The sequence below is a fragment of the Canis lupus genome, chromosome 22, assembly GCF_003254725.2.
Source record: "Canis lupus dingo isolate Sandy chromosome 22, ASM325472v2, whole genome shotgun sequence".
NCBI lineage: Eukaryota > Metazoa > Chordata > Mammalia > Carnivora > Canidae > Canis > Canis lupus.
In genome coordinates, this window is record NC_064264.1 from 6623326 (window position 1) to 6630027 (window position 6702).

Consider the following 6702-nt stretch of genomic DNA (forward strand, 5'->3'; position numbering starts at 1 on the left):
TACAATGAAACCAATAATCCCCACAACAATTATGATCCTTTTCCAGATGAGGAATCTGGGTGCAGACAGAGAAGGCAAGCAACTTGTCCAAACTCACTAAATGGTTCTTTGACTCCATTGTTCATACTTAGTTCATTTATTCATTCATTCACTCAATATTTATTGGCTGTGATGTCTGGGTGCTATTCTCGGCACTGGAGGGAAAAGGTATGCAACCCCAAAGGTGACCCCTATGCCCCTAGTCCTTGTGTTTGAGTCAGGGGTGACTCTCAAACTGCACGTGTCATGTTTAACATAACATCCATACCTTCTGCAGCTCTGGGTGTGACAAGTCACACTTCTGAAGTGGTGGTGAATGCTGCATCTTTGTAGCAGGTATTTGTTTTAGTAAATTGATTGTACATTGTGAGTTCCACGGTAACAGACGTTGGAGCCTTTCTCTTATTTCACCTCATATGGATGTGAGTGAGAAGGTGTTTAGTAAATATTGGCTCTTTTTTAAGATTAGGAAATTATCGGTTCCTTGCAAATGAAGACTTTTGGACTAATGGAGCACAAAGTGCTCGAGTTTCAACCAGAGACAGAGGGGGACTCAGGAGGGATGAAGGCCTGAAGCAGAGCTCTCAGCGTGGATGCCTTGGTTCAGTCCTATATACACTGCAGACTGCTTTCTGGATTTGTGTGGGTTTGGTTTGAGCTGCACTCAGTAAAGGATGGGAACCGTGGGGACACTCTGAGCATCCAGAGGCCTTTCTCCCTTTGATGTTAGCTCCCAGTGCTTCTTGCTATCTTAGCAACAAAGACCTCTGAGGGCAGAGATTCTAGTCCTCTCCCTTGCCCAGTTCCTCAAAGAACTGGTTTGTTTAAGTACTTGCCAAATGTTGAATGGGTTAAGTTGAAAAGATCCCAGGACCAAGAGTCATGATAGCTAGTTTCTGGTCTTAGTAACTCAGGCCAGTTTGTCTGGGTCTCTGGGCCTCTGTATCCTCATCTATAAAATTAGGAGGCAAGTCCCCTCAAACTCAGACAATTGCAGATGCTGTTTTCCAGGAATTCTTATTTGGAACAGTAGATATGGAAAGTCCATAACTTACATTTTACCTCTGCCTCATAGCAAGCCCTATGGAAAACTCCAAATGGAGACAGCTCTGACTTTCTATAGAGTGCTGAAGGGCTGCAGGTTCTTTGTCAGGAAGAAGGAGATTTCATTATTCTTATTATTACAATCATCTATCATTTATTGAACCCTTAGAATATTCCAGGCGTTGTGCTAAGTAAGTGCTTTATGTATATTTTTTCCCCATTAATCTCTGAAACAGAACTATGATTTGGCCCTTTCATTTTCCTCATTTTATAAACAAGACAACCAAGGCTCAGAAAGATTAATTAACTCAAGCAGGCTTATAAACTAACAAGTGATAGACATGCCCATGTACATGCATGTATATGGGTGTATGTATGTGCAGGTGTTGATATCTTGGAATGAGACTATCTCTTTTTTCCTTTTATTTGTCTAACTCTGCAGTGGGAAGGTCTGTCCATCCCCCAGAGAATACCAGACTCTGGCAAAGATCCATAGCTTAAACAAAACCCCTTCCTGTCAGACCCACTGTCTTAGTCCATTCAGGCTGCTATGAAAAATACCACAGACTGGGTGGCTTACAAACAACAAACATTTATTGCTCACAGTTCTGGAGTCTGGAAGTCTGAGATCAGGGTGCCAGCATGGTTAGGTTCTAGTGAAGGCCTTCTTCTGGGTCACAGATTTCTCATTGTATCCTCATTCGGTGGAAGGGGCTAGAAAGTACTGGGTTTCTTTTATAAGAACACTAATTGCATTCATGAAGTCTCCTCTTTCATGACTTAAGCACCCCAAAGGCCCTATCTTTTAATACCAGCATCTTTGGAAGTCAGGATTTCAACATGAATTTGGGGAAGGGGAGACACAGTCAGATCCTAGCCCCTGCCTAAGCCAAGCCAAAGTGTGAGGAGAACTAGATGCTTTCCACAAAGGTGAAGAGAAATGAAGGCCAAGTCCAGATCCTCACTAACTGACTTCTCTGGCATGAAGAGCCTCACTGAGCAGGGGCATCAGTGATCTGTCAAAAAAGAACCTGAAATGATTCCCAGAGGGGAAACTGGGGTTGTTAAAACTCCTGAAAATTTTTGTGACCCTTATTTCCAGTTGCTTAAAATGCCTTCCCATAAAAGACACAATTTCACTCAATTCTTCAATCTCAAGATTATAGCCATCTTCAGAGGAGGGCACATATTCAGGCACCCATCAGACCTGGATTTCAAAAGGATTTGTCTTGCTTTCTGTTAACATTAACAAAACTGCCATTGACGAAAACCAAGGGCATTAAAACCCAGGGCACATCCACCGCCATGGGGGAATTAATCAGATGATCATTTTGAGAAATGGGCCTCCTGTTGGGACACACTGGCCAGTCTCCTTAGAACGTGTCCATGATTTCATTACAAAACCATTCATTCCATCTTGTGTAGAGATTTCTCTTGGGAACTCACACATACAAAATGGCCTCTGCTGGTAGGACAGCCTTCCTTGGACAATGTATTTGCTGTGTTGTTTCACAGAAGAAACAGCATAGGCCAAAGAATGCACATATCATAGTTTGGTGGCTGGAACACCTTGGTGGAGAGCACCCAATAAACTCAGGGGTGCTGATAGGGCTGTATTTATGTCAGGTGTGGGCCCAAGGCTCCCCGCCCGCCCACTTCCTATTCACAATACCTCCATCTAGTGTCACTGGACAAGGCCTCCAGGCCTACCTACTAAATGAAATTATTATGCACCTTCTACCTGGGTTTTCAATGTGCTTTGTTTTACCACTGCTGCTGGGTGTGCAAAACAATTGTTGGTGCCTCATATGTGCCTCAGCTTTGTTCCCCTGAGCCCAGTGTAAACTCTGTTCAGCCCCTGCAGGCCTCTCTGAACCTCACAGTCTGAGTTTAAGGGGATTGGAGAGCTTGCATTCTCATTGCACACACAAGGGTGAGGAGGAGCAGAGAACTTCAGTACATGGCCAAGGTTCCAGTTATTTGTTGTCAGAGCCAAGACCAGAAACTAGCGATCATGACTCTTGGTCTTGGGACCTTTGCATTTATTCAGTCCGACATTTGACAATCACTTAAGCCAGTTCTTTGAGGAACTGAGAATGGGGAGTAGAAGGGGGGGGTCTCTGTCCTGAGGAGGTCATGGTCTTTGTTGCTATGACTGCAAGAAGCACTGAGAGCTAACATCCAATGGAGGGAGACCTTGAGATGCTCAGAGAGCCTCCTCATGGCATCCATCCTTCACTTAAAGCAGCTTAATCCAAATCAGCACAAATCCAGGATTCATGGAATAAAACCACTGGAGAATAAGGTCAGAGTGAGACCTGGGCCAAGGGAACCAACACGGAGCCTTCTTATTCCTTCCTGAGAGGCACGCTGAAGAGCGGCCCCAAGTGACAGCCGTGGGACTCACGGCTGGGCCTTGCCCCCCACACCAGCACCGCCTGGGATGAATCACACACCAGAGAACAACAGGGCTATTTCTTGAGAGTCATTTGTCAAGTTGACATCCCTGCCTAGAGTTATTTAGGGCTTTCTAAAGACACTTCTTTCCCTCCCTGGTGCAGGAAGCACCTGTGAGGCTGTTGAGTTGTGGTTTCGCTCAATAGCACTTTGATATCCCTTACGGCCATCAATTACCCTTCTGTCCTTGCTGGCCAGGCTTTGGCCAATATAAAGATAGGAAAACTTACAGAGGATGGTGAAGAGGAAGAGGATGGTGGGTTCTTCTGGGATTTGAGGCCAGACACTGTTTGGAGGTGGGCTTCTTGCTGATTTCTGTGGGGTTCCTCTAGGCTAGGACCGTCTGCATCCTTGGCTGGCTGGGCTTGGGACGTCACTGCAGTGTTCCTGTGAGACCAGGCCTCCCTCCTGGAACACAGCTGTGCTCCTTGCCAACTACTTAGAGAAAAAGCAGGCCTGTAGGATGAATGTAGCTGGAGCAAAACTGGTCCTCTGATTCAGGTAAATGACTTCAGGGAGAGGGAAGTTGGAAAGAAGTCAGAAGAGAAGAACGCAAGTGACCAGAAGACTTGGTGAATGGGCCTCTGTAAGTGGTTAGGGGAATCAGACTTGTTGAGCCTAGGGAAGGAAAGAGTGAGCTAAGAACCAGCTTTGATTACAGGGAGAATAATTGTGCAGAGATTAGTGGTCATTTCCACCGAAAATATGATGTGGGTTACAGATGCTGAAATTGCTGCCTGAGGATTTTGTTCAGTGTGTGCTGGCCTGTCTGGGCTATTGTATTGTTCTTATTCATGAGGTGGGGGGGTGGCTCCTTCCTTGGAGATTTGCATGAATGAAAATGACATCCTCCCAGCTGGACTGGTTTAAAGAAAGTTTTAATGGCACATGGGTCTCTTCCCTTCAGTTCACACTGCCCACTGGCCCAACTCAACCCTTAGGTCTTAATCGGTTTGGCAGACTCTTGATTGGTATCCAGACATCCCACCCCTGACCCTCCAATCCGTTTTGCACACTGAGGTTCCATTAACCTTCCTTAAATTTATCTTGGGTTATGGCAATGTCCTGTTCAAAAAAAAAATGTTTATGCTTCATTTATTCCTTCAACAAATACTGAGCACCTATTGTGTTGAGCACCTATTATGTGTCTGGTGCTATACTAAGCTTTGTGCATATGCTATGGCACAAAATGCAGTACAGCCTTATGGAGGTCACTCAGTCTTCATAGCCTTGTCCCAGAATTTTTAAAGGCCACCACTATCTGGTTTTAATATGTCTTTCTGACTTTATGTCCACTGCAAAGACTTCTCTTCTATGAGCCTGGTTGACTCACCACTCCCAACTCACTGTGGGCCTTGCCCGTTGCCACTACTGATGCACTGAATACCCTCATCCAAAGCCTATGTCTCTTTGGAGCTAACACAGTCTCCCCTCCTTCAGCTGGACCTCTGTCATCACCTGGGTTTAGGAATTCTCCAGCATGTTAGCCCCCACAGTGCTTACTTAGCACTAGATACTTTCTGCCTGAGTACAGATAGCAAACTGGGCTGCTGATGAGCCTACTCTGACCACTGCTGCCTTCACTCATTGTGGGATAGGACCTGAGAGACATCATGAGCACCTGGACTTTCCCTCCCTATCCAAAGCTCTGCTGTGAGCTGTGATGGGGGTAGGCAGGTGGGGGGAGGTGAGAGGGAAGTGAAGAGGGTGAAGGGAGTGGTTGGCCTGGGCATGCAGAATGTTCTACATCATGAAGAAAAGGTCAAGGATATTGCATCTCTGAACTTAAAGGGGAGAAAGGCTCTTGAGACTGTTTAATAAAACAACCTCATTTTACAGATGTGGAAACTGAGTACCAGAGAAACGGATTTACCCAAAGTCACAAAGTAAAGTCATAGCCTGTTTTCTGATTCATCCAAAGTCACGAAGTAAAGTCATAGTCATAACATCAAGTCTGTTTCCCTTGTCCGCTAAACTATCTATCTTGTCTTTATTTGGTTCGGTGGCTAGAATCCTAAAGAACCTAACACTTCAGGACACACATGAAAGAAATAGGAAATGTGTTAGCTTCTTACTGTGGCTGCAACAAGCATAAACTTGGTGGTTTAGACAACCCAAATTTATTATCTTGCAGTTCTGTAGGTCAGAGGTTCAACATGGGTCTAATGGAGCTAAAACCTAAATGTTCGCAGGGCTTCCTTCTTCTCTGGAAGCTCCAGAGAAGAATCTGCTTCCTTGCTTTGCAGTTGCTAGAAGATGCCTCTGTTCTTTGGGTGATGGCTCCCTTCTCCTGGCTTCTGAGCCAGCAGTGGTGTGTGGAGTCCTCCTCACATTGCATCACTCCACTTCCTCTCCTGCCTCCCTCTTCTATTTTGAAGGACCCTTGGGATTACATCGGGCTCCCCAGGGTAATCTTCCTATCTTCAAGTCAGCTGAAAAGCAGCCAGAATTCCTCTTTGTCACAGAACATAACATATCCACAGTTTCCAGGGATTAGGATATAAACATCTTTGGGTTTTTTTTTTTTTTCCTGCCTATCACTGGAAGGGAGTAGGAAAATGAGAACAAAGATCAACTCTTTCTCTTGCTTTCTTGACTTCTCTAATTCTCTGTGGCCAGAAAAAGGCAATTTGAAGATATTTTAGACCTCTGTATTCAACCCCAGGCTTCTCTTCTCAGCTGTGATTTGGTTAGTATAGCCAAGACACAAAGAAAAGGAATAAAAATGCCAAAATTTATAGAAAAGGAGGCTCACAAATGTTGTCTAACATGGGATGAGGAGGAAGGGAAGGCTTACTAGTTTCTAAGGACTTGTGAATTCCCAGGCTTCAAGGGTATGGGCTTACATTGCCAGAGTGGGGTGTTTAAATGAAACATCCAGATGGAATCCTCTAGTACAAGGTTTGCTGATCGTTCTAATCAGTAAGAGTGGTGGTGTGAGAAAATGTCCTGAACAATTTAAGGAAAGAACCAACCAACTTCAATTTAGGATGGCTTCATAGACTCACATCCTCTCACAGACTAAAGGACTTTTTCTTTTTTTTTTTTAAATTTTTATTTATTTATTTATGATAGTCACAGAGAGAGAGAGAGAGAGAGGCAGAGACATAGGCAGAGGGAGAAGCAGGCTCCATGCACCGGGAGCCCGACGTGGGATTCGAT

General features: G+C 44.8%; 1 long non-coding RNA gene across 17 annotated transcripts in view; it reads right to left on the reverse strand.

The window, feature by feature from the left end:
• LOC112678853 (uncharacterized) overlaps window positions 1–6702 on the reverse strand; it is a 145166-nt gene that overhangs the window by 55376 nt on the left and 83088 nt on the right. The window contains exon 6 of one of the 17 annotated variants that reach the window (XR_007404830.1): window positions 3771–4158. The exons of the other annotated variants lie outside the window; for them this stretch is intronic. This is a non-coding gene — a long non-coding RNA (uncharacterized LOC112678853). The remainder of the gene's footprint in view (window positions 1–3770; window positions 4159–6702) is intronic. 17 annotated transcript variants of the gene reach the window in all.